Raw genomic sequence first — 12762 nt, 5'->3', positions numbered from 1 at the left:
TCGAACCAAATCCCAGTACAGTCGACATTTTTTTGACCGACAACGTATTGAAATGCAAGGTGAGTGAATCCCACATCAAGATAAAGGAAAAGGAATTGTAAACTGGCAAGAGTGGACCCGGCGGAAGGATGCCAATAAAGAGGGTCGAAGTCTAAAGTCCCAAGAAACAGTGCATTGACAAAATTGAACCTGGCAGAGGATGTCCACGGAGAACTGTTTCAAAAGACATTAAGATTTGTTAATGCTCGGAAAGCCATAGTGAACTCGGCAAAGGGAGGCTGAGTTTTGAGAGCGGTCAGCGCCCAGAAGAGGCCCAGGGGTGAGAAATCATCACCCTAAGTGTTACAAGGAAACAAACTTTTATTCTGTTAATTGGAAAGCATGAGGTCTTCAAAGGCAAGAGACTTGTATTGAAAAGAGACTTAACCATCGAAGAACCTGAAAGCTGGCACAAACTGTTGGCTTGTGCTGGGAGAGCTCGGGTGTGTGCTCTGCTCAGGAGACCCGCTTTGTCTTGTGTTCACAGCGTGGGGAAGGGAGACCTCTGGCAATCACATCTTGATTTATTATTTGTTAACTCTTCTTTCTTTATTGAAACCCTTATCCCACACTCTTTCTATATTTAGTTATATGGATTGGCAACAGGTTGCCTTATTATAGGCCCTTTATTTTGACAAGAAGCCACAAGGACAGCCTTATTTTTCATTTGACTGTCGAAGCTTGCTCCCATCTTAGATTTAGGTTTAGATTAGGTGTTTTCCAATCTGCATACAGTTTAAATAAACACCCTTGAATCATGATCACTTGTGTCTGTCTTTACTGTTGCCACCATGAGTTCCTTACAACAGTTACCAGACTGAGTGGCAATGGGAATGAACATGGAAGTGCAAACTGTTCCCTAATGGTGCCATCTCTGATCACCTAAGCCTGGGAGAGTGAATTCAGTTAGCAGCTTCTGGGAAACACTTGTAGCTTTTTTCCCTTCTAGTTTGATGGGAGCAGTCCTCGTTGTCTACCTGGTTGAATGGGCATTGTCCTGTTTGACTGGGTCAAATGTGTGGAGACCACAACATGAAGCTGTCCTGCTTGTAATTATGTGGATTTTAGCCTGACTTTCTGCAGGTGGCTCATTGTCTTGGTAACTGAAACTTTCCGTGTCCACATGTCCTTGGCTGAGTGTGTTGTTTCTGCTAGCCTGTGGCTGCGGTGATCATATCAGCTTTTCCATGTATTTGAAGCCTGTCTCTCCTTTGCCATCTATTTCAGAGACCTATAGCTTCTATGTCATTCCCTATGGCTTCTCTGTGTTAGTAGCAGTTAAACTTGCGCAACCTAAATATATGAATACTTTGTATCTTGCGGTTTCGCTTCGGCGAATGATATGAATGTGAAGAGATATGTATGTATGTCTGTCCTCTACCTACGTGGGTTATAAGCATGTGCCTCATGCCTATATGCAATAAACTAGTGCAAGTTTGTGTAACTTCATGAATGAATGAATATGTACTTCATATATAATGCAGCTATATCGTGATGTCAGTGATGACGTCATTGGTTTCTGGCTTTGCAGTCAGTCATGTTGCTCGATCAATGTCATTTCCATGTCGTCCAAGTCATCAATTGGGCATGTTGTAAACGGCTGTCTGAGCGAATAACGCTTCTCACACTTGAGATACATTGATGGTTGCTGTGATAGGCCTAAAAGTGAGGTACATCTATTGTTTCTCTGCCTTCGTGTTGAGAGTCGCATGGGGGGCATGAGAGTTAGATTTGGCCCCCCATCTGCAATCCCTCCTCTGGTCGACCTGTCACCCACATTACCTGCATGTCTCTCTTGGGTTGTCTGCGATCTTGGGAGCCAGACCTTAGCGTTATCCTTCCAAGATGTCCATAGTATTTTACATGGTCATCCAGGCTCCATGTCACATAGCTGCAGTCCATATCAGGGTTTCACCAAACCCATTCTCCCCAATAGTCATGGGTGTTGTAGGGATACTTGAACACCGTTCCTGTCGAGAACAGAGGATACTGCTACATTTGTGATTTCAGTGCATTTCATGTTTTTGTTTCCTCATCTTCTTCAGTTCTTCAGTCTCTACGTCGATCAGTACTTTCATCCCTAAAGTCTTCTTGGTTCTGTCAGCATCCTATTACTTTTGTCATTGGCAGGAATGAATATACAGAAAGAAGACCTGAACTTGGCGCAAATGCCTACCTCCATGGCTGTGAGGAGATCTAGAAAGTATCTATTCTGGAGGGCCATTAGCCTATCGGCTCTCAGCTTTTCCTTGATGGCGTTGAACACCTTCACGGTTGAGTTTATTGTCTACATTAGCTCCCACCATGTAATCTGGAGCCATTAAGCATTTGTTCTGGCGTGTACTGCTGGAAAAATAGATGCAAAGAACATCTCAGTTCTGCTCTGGTGGTATCACGTCCAATGCCTTTTCCATGTTTTATGAGGCATAGTTCTCCCTTTTCACTTTGGTCAACCCTACAGATCTCTTCTTTCTTGTGTTCGTTTCCATTTTAGGGAACACTTCTTTTTGTTTGTCCTTCTGAGGCACTACTAATGCTGAAGTGTGCAGATGTACAAGTGAACATATTACTCCCCAGTTGGGTGGCAGCTGCAGGTATGACTTCAACCCACCGGCCCAATAGTGGTACATTAGCACTGCTGTTCCGACCTTCCTGCCTTCATGACCTTCATGCCTGGTATCTTCGAAATCTGCTTGCATCCTTCATTTTTTCCAACCTCTACTTTGCCATCATTCTGGAAACATAAAGCTGATCCCTTGAGCGGTATGATGCGCATGGGCTTTGCTTCATTTTCTACCCATGCAAGCAGTTTGGCACTTGCTTCCTATTCCTTGAGACACTTGTCATTATCTTGCCGTACTTTTCCCACTGGAACCGTTAGGAGAGCATGCACTTTGCACCCAACCATTCCTTTCCATCCGTCTGTTGTGTATACTTGTCCATACACCAGCATCTGTGGTCTCTCCCAGCATCTTGGCATTCCTCCTATTTCTATGGGTCCTTTCTTGGGACACTACTTCCCCTTTACGCTGACTCTCTGTGATAAACTCTATACTTGTATCTGTATTCCAGTAATCGTCCAACATTTTATTACTCTTTATGTAGTTGTCTCCTCATACGGGAATGTCTTCTTGGACATCCACCTTAATGTGGCACGCATCCCTTGAAATCGTCCTCCTGTGGTGCATAGCGATAAATGCATGAGGCATTGTGCTCCTGCTGCTGGAATTTCAGTTGCCAAGAACTTTCTGGATGAACTCATGGTATAAGGGATGAGAGAGCAAGCATCCCATAGCCGTGAAGGAATGCATAGATTTCAAAATCCTTTGCGTTATCTTCAAATGTGTGAATCAGTTAGCACCAAGCTATCTGTCGGATAAAATCAAGACATATATCCCAAGCCGTCAACTACACTCTTGTGTCAAGATGTTGCTGCAAGTGCCACAGTCAAGATACCGGAGTAAAGGTAATGGAAGGTTTGGAGTTTATGATCCAAAACTTTGGAACAGCCTCCCTGAAGTCATCCGAGAACATAAAACGCTCATTATATTCCGAAAAGCTCTGAAGACCTATTTATTCTGTTAATGACAGCACCGATGTTTAGTCACTTGCCTGCAAAATCTTTGAATTGATAGCACTGTCAAACACAGTTGATTTATCAATGTGTGATACACCTGCGCCCAAATACGATTAATTTCGTCGAGTGCACACTTACAAATAAATCAAATCAAGCATACCAGCTCCCTTTTGTTGTTTGTTTCCCCACTTTGACCACGTGCCTATTCCACATTTATTTGGATATACAGGCTGATTCAGCTATGTAGGAATTTACCTGGTTAAAATCTGCTTCTGTACTACGCGTAACTCTCTTTACTTCTTTAGCAGTGCTTGTTGCCTGCCTAGATATGGCTTCTGAAACAGCATGGATCAGGGTTACGTTAGTAAGGGTCAAAGCTTGTGCTTGGGGAAACACCAACCTTCATAAAGGAAGGAGTGTAAAGAGGTAGAGAGAACAGAAGACACAAAACATTATCATGATATTATGAATTAATTTTCCCATGTTGTTATTCTTGAGTGTTTATTTGCGTTGATCCGAGGATTTGTGCAACCCACCTGAAAGTCCTGAGAAATGCTTTATTGTCGTGTTAGTATATGTTAGATTAAGTGCTGCAAAGAACAATCACTCCCACACTATATAGATTCCATGGGTCCAATGTGGGTAGATATGGGCAACATATAACAAAAAGGCATGAAAAATAACTGTGGAGGAATCATTCATTCAGTTTCTACCCATATCACAAAGCAGATAAAGCATTCCTGAAATGGGTTACATGTACTAAGCACCATATTGCTTGGACTGTCCTTACTTTCTCAATGAATATCTATTGTAAGAAAAAGGTAGTGTGCCTATTCTAGGTGTGCGTATTGTCCTTCCCTAACTCTCGTGCTCTGGACCGTGTTATCTGTGGTTGTTGTTCTTCTTCTTTGTCTTTGTCTTCTTCTTGCATCAAATAGTTTTCTCTTAGATGGGAAGAGGTCTCACTTCTGCTGGGCTAAACGTCTGAAATTTAGTTCCAAGCTTGCTTCCCATTCAGTTTCACTGCATGATCTGTGGCTTGCTCTACAGTATAGGGTCCCTCGAATCTGGGTGAAAACCGCAGCCTTACAAAATTCCAGATTAAGACCATTTTCTGCGGATAAAGTAGTGGTTGCTTGAATCTTTCACTTGCGTCTTGGATGGTATCTTCCTCACTGTTCTTCAACCTCTCCCCCTGCGCCTGTAGTTGATAAGAAATAAAAGACGTACTAGCCATCAAATAAGCCACATATTCAGACATTTAATTTCCAAGCACATCTGAGGTTGCATGTGCATCTGTCAATGCTGTAGTGGGAGGAGCCAGGGGTAGTCACATGCATCGTCCTGTTACCACCTCATGGAGCGTTAAGTGGTGGTTGGATCTGGGTTGATTGCGCAGTGCAAACGGAGCTATGGGCACAAAGTGAAGACATTCCTTTTTAATTTGGCTTTTATTTTTGCAATTATTTCTTTGAGCAGGCCATTGTGGCACTCACACACCCTGTTTGCTTGCAGGTAATATGCACAGGAAAATAAGTGTTGTATCCCAGTAGGGTTGTGATGTGCCCAAAAGTCTCATTCATGAAATGTGGCCTATGATCTGACTACATGACCTCACACACCCCGCATCATGGGAATAGCTCTCTAACGAGGAATGTTGCTGCCCTCAGGACAAAGGGGTGTGAACATTGACCAGCTTTGATCCATCAGCAGAACGGGCACACAACCACTATCATGTAGTAGTATCCCTGTCACACCTGGATCATATCGACATAGTCGATGAGGAGATGTTGGAAAGCCACAATTGGGCGAGGTATGGCTCCCCTCACTGCACGTAAAGTATGTCCGTCAGTAAACTTCTTATAAGTGACACAGCTTTTTGCAAATGCTGCTACATGCGCCGACATATTAGGACAGAACCGATCTTCCCTAATGTGAGCAGCAAGTACTTCTTTACCCATATAAGTAGGATAATGCAGTTGCGTGAGTGAAATCTGCAATAGTGCTATTGGGAGTACTGACTTGCCTGTGCTTTCCTGTTGCCACAGAGCATCCACAGGAGATAGTGAACATGCCCTTCTCACACATTAGTACTTCTTCGCTGTTGGAGCCCTGCAGTGAAATTCCATTATCTGTGTGGCTTGTAGCGTATTATAGCCTTCCCTTCGAATAATATTATGTACACGCATACACGTGTGTGATGGGGTATCGATGGCTGTTACTCCTGAAAAATATGCTGTGTGGTTTGCTTCTGCATCCGCTGCTTCGTTGCCCTTGGAGATTGTGTCCTCCCCCCTTGTGTGGGCCTGGCACTTTATGACCGCTACTGCTTTTGGGGGTTCAAGCGCATCTATGAGCCTCCCAATAGGGGTGCGTGCAGCACCAGGGTGCCATCAGCATGTCTAAAGCCCCCCTCTGCCATGATGACAGACCAGAGTTTGTTTGTTTGTTTGTTTTATTTATTTGTATGGCTCTCCGGATCCGTGGGTAGAAGGGCGCTTAAGAAAGTGGTTACCGGCATGAGATATACATTTACATATTACAACAATTTACATAAGTTACATGGTACAACAATTTACATATAGAATTGGCAGTGGTTGCGGTCTTAGGGAGTTAACAGTGGAGGTGAGTGCTATTCTTTGTTCAGTAACCAGCTGATAACATGTTTCCTAAAGATCGGAAAGGACTCAATAGTTTTAATGTTAATTGGTAGTGTGTTCCAAAGTTGGGCGGCAAGCACGGTGAAGCTGGCGCCTCCTGCTCTTTTTAGGGCAAATCTAGGCAGTACCAGGCACAGAGAGTTGGATGATCTGGTGGTTCTGGTGGCGGATTTTACAGTAAATGTATTAGTAAAATACGGTGGGTCTAGATGATTTAGGGACTTATAGGTGAGGCAGATAGTTTTGAGGTCAATTTTTTGCTGTATGGAAAGCCATTTACACGCTTTCCTGGTTGTGGAGATGTGCTCTCGCCTTGGGATGTTGAGTGCTGCGCGTAATGCATTATTTTGGAGTACCTGGAGTTTGTTTATTATAGATTGGTTGGCTCCTAGGTACAGGCTATTGCAGTAGTCCAGTTTGGACTGGAATGAGGGCTCTGGCAAGAGTAAGGCAGCTATTGGAAGATAGGAAGGGTCTACTAGCCCTAATTAGCTTGCCCGTATAGGCAGTAGCTGAGGCGGTCGAGTTAATTTGTTTGGTGAAGTTGGTGTTGGCATCAAAGTGGAAGCCTAGGTTTTTCACACTTTTGACAATAGGGATGGTATTGCCATTTATGATAATGTTATTGTAGCAAGAACTGAGTTTTGCCAGGTTATTCGGAGAGCCGATCAGAAGAAGCTCCGTCTTCTCATCATTCAGGCAGAGGCCGTGGGTGGCCATCCATGCCTGAATGATGGAGAAGATTTAGTTAATCCGGGTGATGTCCGCATTGTAGTTGCCCGAGATGGTGAGGAGGATATGGGTGTCATCTGCGTAGTTAGTGTAGGTGACACCCAGACGGTCCAATTTATCGAATAGTGGCTTTGTAAATATATTATACAAAGTGGGAGAGACACAGGAGCCTTGTGGGACTCCGCATGCGATGGGGATAGGGTCCGCTGCTGCTGTTGTGGAGAAAACTCGCATAGTTCTATTCGCCAGGAAGGATTGTATCCATGCGGAGGCAGAGGCAGAGAAGTGGGCTGCGATGGATAGGTGGCTAGAGAGGATTTTGTGATCAACTAAATCAAAGGCCGCTGAGAGATCTAAGAGAAGTAGGATTGCAGCATTGCCTTTGTCTTTGATTTCATCAATCTGGCTTTTGAGGTCAACCAGAGCGGTTTCTGTTCCGTGTTGAGGTCTAAAGCCAGATTGAACTATACCTAGCAGATGGTTGGATTCTAGGTACTCCTGAATCTGGATGTAGGCGACTCTGTCCAGGATTTTTAACAGGAAGGGGACAGTGGTGTTGGGTCTATAATAGGTTGGTATGGCGGGGTCTATTGATTGTTTTTCTAGGAGAGGGAGACCCCAGGATTGTTTTAAGTTGCTGGGGACAGAGTTGTTAGCAAATGACAGGTTGATTAGCTTAGTGATAAAAGGGGAGAGGTCCCTGGCTGCATCTTTTATTATCTGTGCAGGGGAGCTGTCCCCTTTGCAATTAGATGGTTTTAAGGAGGTGATAATTCTTTGGACTTCTAGGATAGTTACTTTCTTAAAGGTGAAAGCTGTATTAGCTTTGATAGGCGTTGGAGAGCTGAGGATTGGGATTGTGGTCAAGTTGCTGAAGAGTTGTTGACGTTTGTCCTCAATTTTAGTTTGGAGTCCTGTGATGTTGTTGTTAAGTGCGTTCTGGATGCTGGTGCACCAGGGTTTATCTTTTGAGCAAGTGTCTATAGGTGGATTGGGGTTTTCTAGCTCCTTTAGTATTTTGAATAGTTCTTTAGTGGAGGAGCCTCCCTGATCTATCCTAACGTTCTAGGCCTCTTTTTTGGTGCGAAATATCTTGCTTTTGTATAGCGCTGAGATGTTCTTAAGAGTGGATTTGTTTTCAGATGATGGGTTAGATTTCCATAAGAGTTCAGCTTTGGCCTTCTTTTTCGTAAGTAGTTTAAGTTTGGGGGTGTAACACAAATTCAAGTGGCTTGTTGGCTTGCTTTTACGTAGTTTCAGAGGGGCAATGGTGTCAATGGCAGTGGCCATGGAATTGTTGAAGGTGTCAACAAGTAGGTTAAGGTAAGCATTGTCTGGTAGAGCGTTAAGGGTAGTTAGGACCAAGGGTAATAAGGCTTCGGCTATGATGTTGCGTTTGTTTCTAGTTGGGCATGCTGGTGCCATGGGGCACTTTTTAGGAACTGTATGGTTGATGTGAATTTTGAGAGGGATAAAAAGTGATCTGTCCGTGTGAGAGGTTGGGGTTCCCTACAGGTGGTGTTGCAGTTAAGAGTTGCTACCCAGTCGATATTTCTACCTTTCTGGTGAGTTGGTGAGGTACTGAGTTGAGTGAATCCATGTTCCGTTAGGGCGTTAGCTAGGGATGTGGCTGGGGCGTCCTTGGGGTCGTTGAAGCCAAGATTGAAGTCACAGAGAATAATAGTTTGTGCTAGTGTTATGGAGTTTTCAGTGATGAGCGCAGTGATGTCTTCTTCGAAGACTCCAGGAGGGCCTGGGGGTCTATATATAAGGTGAAGAGTGATCGTGCTTGTGGGAGAGGTTTGAATCTTGACTGTGAGAAGCTTGCAGGATTTAAGTGTTAGGGTGGAGACTAGTCTACAGCCTAGTAGTGATTTGGAGATAATTGCTACGCCTCCTCCTTTACCATTGGGTCTGTCGGCTCTGAGGATGGAATAGTTGATAGGAATAGCTAGCGATAGGTGTGGTCCAGATGCCTCGTGTAGCCATGTTTCCTTTAGGGCAAGGAAGTCGAGATCGTAGGTTAGAATGGTGTCGGCAATTTCTGTGGGGTGTGCGGCCAGGGATCTGACATTGATTAAGGCCCCTTTTAGGGGGAGTGGTTCAGGCTTGTTAGGTGTCTTTAAATTCTTCTTAGTTTTGGTGTTGAGTTTTGCAGGGTGGTTGCTAGTTGTGTGAGGGAGCCTGGTGCTAGTCTGCTGTTGCGGTCCGTGCTATCCGGATTAGTTGAGCATACAGAATTAGGGGATTTCAGTGTGGGAGGTACAGTGTGGCGTGGGGGCGCTAAGTCTTCTATAATTGGGAGTTTTGTAAGAGATAGTGTTGCCAAGGGGGCTATTGTCTATGGAGGTGGTAAGGTGAGGGTGGAGGTTGGGTGGGAAGGGTGGCTGGGAAGGTTGGAAGGGTGTGGGCCAAGGGATCGGGTCGTGCCTGGGGCATCCAAGGAAGGCTAGGCCATCATTGAAGGTTATGAAGTTGTTGCCGCTACAAGGTACATTGTCTAGTATGATGCAGAAGAGGTACATGGTAAGGGTAAGCCCGGTTTACAGAGTGGTACTGTAGACATCACACAGCCTGAATCTAAATGTACTGCGATTTCCTGGTCCCTGTGTGCTTTTAATGCTATTATGAGAGTCACTAATTCTGCTGCTTGCACCAAAATGTGTGAAGGCAATGTCATGTTGACTATCACTTCTGATTTACCATTTGCTTTTAGTCTCACCAGTACCGTTCCCATATGCCTTTCCCCTGTTGTCTGGTCTATTGTCAATGACCCATCAATTTAAAGCACCTCTCCCCCCTCAAGTGACTTCTCCTCCACCTTGGAAGGTCATCATACTGTTCCATGTATGTAGTGCAGGTGTGTACACAGTCTCCCTCTTCTACTGATTCAGCTACAAATGTCACCGGATTGACTGTGCTGCACCTCACTACCTTTTTTGCTGGGTTCGTGATAATTACCTCATATCCAGAAGGTTGCTGTGTGGTCACTGTACTCTTGGGTCTTTCGAGAATTGCAAAGAGCATGTGCTCCACATAAATCGTGCAGCTGCACACCATGGTTATACTAGCTGACTTCTCTACCACGAATGTGGCAGCAGCAACAGCTTGCTCACAAGGGTAATGTCCTCTCATCACTGAGTCTAAACGTGTACTATAATAAGCTAATGGTTTGTGCCCTAGGGTAGCATTCTGCGTGAGCAGGGCAATCATCACTATTCCATTGGCGTGAGAGAACAAATACAATTTGTCATGATAGTGTGGAAACCCTAGTGCTGGAGCTGTGCATATTGCTTTCTTCAGCTCTTCGAAGACTCCTGTTATTTCATGTGTCCATATCAAATTGACGCACCCCACCTGTGTATAAGTGCTGTATAAATTAACAATTAAAATTACCATTCCCTCTCTGTACCTCCCTAAGCCTGCTCAACAATGGTCTTGTGTATGTGTTATAGTCAAACACCCAGGCTCTCCAATAATTGCAAATCCCCAGAAATGTGCTGCATCAGCATTCTACTGATTGCCTCAGCCCTTTCCGGAGTCACTATTTGCCCTTCTTGTGATATCAACTGCCCTAAGTATAGGACTTCCCTTTGGCAATCTAGGAATTTTGTATTGTCCAACTTATAACCCTTCTCTTCCAATACTGTCAGCAAATATAACATTGCTCTGATTTGCTACACATTAAAATGTTGTCCACGTATTGTATGACTGTGCTCGCTATCTGTATATTGCCTAGATCCATCTGAAGGATCCTATTTAAATGTAAGGTGACTCACAGTACCCTTGTGGGAATCTCGTGTGTTTCCACTTCCGGTTTCTATGTAGGAAGGAGGTTAAGTCTTATGACTCTTCCTGTTGTGGTATAGAAAAGAAGGCGTCCTTCTAGTCTATTACAGTAAAGTGCGTAGCTTCCATTGGGATGATGAACAAAATTGTCACTGGGTTTGCAATTAATGGGAATCCTGCTTCAACAATTTGGTTCAAATGGTGCAAATCCTGAAAAAAACACCATGAGCCCCTGTTGCTATTTTTTAAGGGATACAAATCGGTGCTGCACTGCGATTCTGAGGGGACCAGAATGCCTGGGTTCACTAATGTGGTGATCGTCTTATTATAAATACCCTTGTCTGCATCCCTTGATAGCAAATACTGTCTCGCCCTTGGTAAAATAGCTCCTGTTTAAGCTTTATCTTAACTGCTCGTATCCCTTTTAGCAGACCCATGTCATTGGGACGATTGGTCCATAAAACACTGGGTACATGTCCTAAGTCTTCCGCAAGAAATGGTGGTGGCAATTTTCGCAACACGCCCATTCTATGGGGCACTTCCCTGTAATGAATTTCCACCCAATGTGTAATGAATATGTCAAACACCATCTTGCTATTCGATCGATCGTCTTGGAATAACTCCTCATGTCTCATGTTAGTCAACCTGTAGTCAGCCCTACTGCAATTACAGTTCTCCATGATCGTCCTGTATTGTCAGTTCCATGTAATACTATTCTCTTGTCTCTCACTATAACTGCCTCATGTTCTATTGGGATTGCTTTTCCTTTTTTCTCATCTAAGGAACCTCTGGTCTGAATAGGAATTCATTGGATATGCGTAACAGTCTACCCTGTATCCCTGGAAGCCATTCGATTAACACTTCTACACCCCATATGAAAAAAGTTAAATGTCTACTGGCACTCCTCTCTTTGTCGTCAGGCCACAATAAGCGTGGATAAGTCCCCTCACATTCATGTAATGAATCCATGGCTTTGAGCACACTTTCCCTTGCTCTATGAATGAAATGGTCATGTTAAGTCAGCTCATCATGTCTCTACCCATTATATTCACTGTTGTCTGTGTAGATTCACTGTGGAGTCCCACAGGGCTCATGCACGGCACCCACTCTCTACAACTTGTTCACAAAGCCCCTCTTTGACAAGCTTTACACCATAGGTATCCCGTATACCAACTGTGCTGATGACACTCAAGTACTTTTGCCACTCACTGGCTCCTACACTAGAGATGCCCAAGCTCTTCACACAATATACACCACCATCCAGGCTTGGATGGCAGCCAACTGCCTATGCCTCAATGGAGCAAAGACCGAAATCATCATTTTAGGCCTAAGAACCACACTAACTAAGCTAGACAATTTATACTCCAACTTTACTATTGACAACACCATCATCCCCGTGTCCCCGTCAGTAAAGATCCTAGGCATCTACTTAGACTCCACACTATCCATGTCCAGACAGGTTAGGGCCATCACCTCCACCTCAGCACACACTACTAAACTCATAAATGCAGTAAAACCATACTTATCCAAGCCCAACTGCCTCTCAATTGCCAGAGCCACTATTGGAGCCACACTGGACTATTGCAATGCCCTCATAGCACGCACTTCCAAACAAAACATAAACAGACTTCAAATCAAGCAGAACAATGCGCTCAGAGCAGCATTAAGCCTTCCCAAAAGAGAACACATCACTCAGGCCAGACAGCCAGCCCATTGGCTCCCTGTCAAAGAAAGCTTCAGAATCCACACCCTCACCCACAAATGTGTCAGAATGCACCAAAGTATCAACCGAAAAGGATACAATATTCAAAAGGATACAGGAGGTAGGGTCTTCCGGATCCCTGTTCACCCGACTTGATAGTCGTGAAGTCAACAAAGACCTTCCAAATGATACACCCCTCTGGCTGATAAAACAGGCAGAGCGATGGATCACTGGAAAGGGCGTGGGTAAGGTATAGTAATCCA

This window comes from Ambystoma mexicanum, chromosome 1q, assembly GCF_040938575.1.
Source record: "Ambystoma mexicanum isolate Mex_15411 chromosome 1q, UKY_AmexF1_1, whole genome shotgun sequence".
NCBI classification, from domain to species: Eukaryota; Metazoa; Chordata; class Amphibia; order Caudata; family Ambystomatidae; genus Ambystoma; species Ambystoma mexicanum.
The sequence above is the reverse complement of the archived record's forward strand: the minus strand, read 5'-3'. Positions refer to the sequence as shown.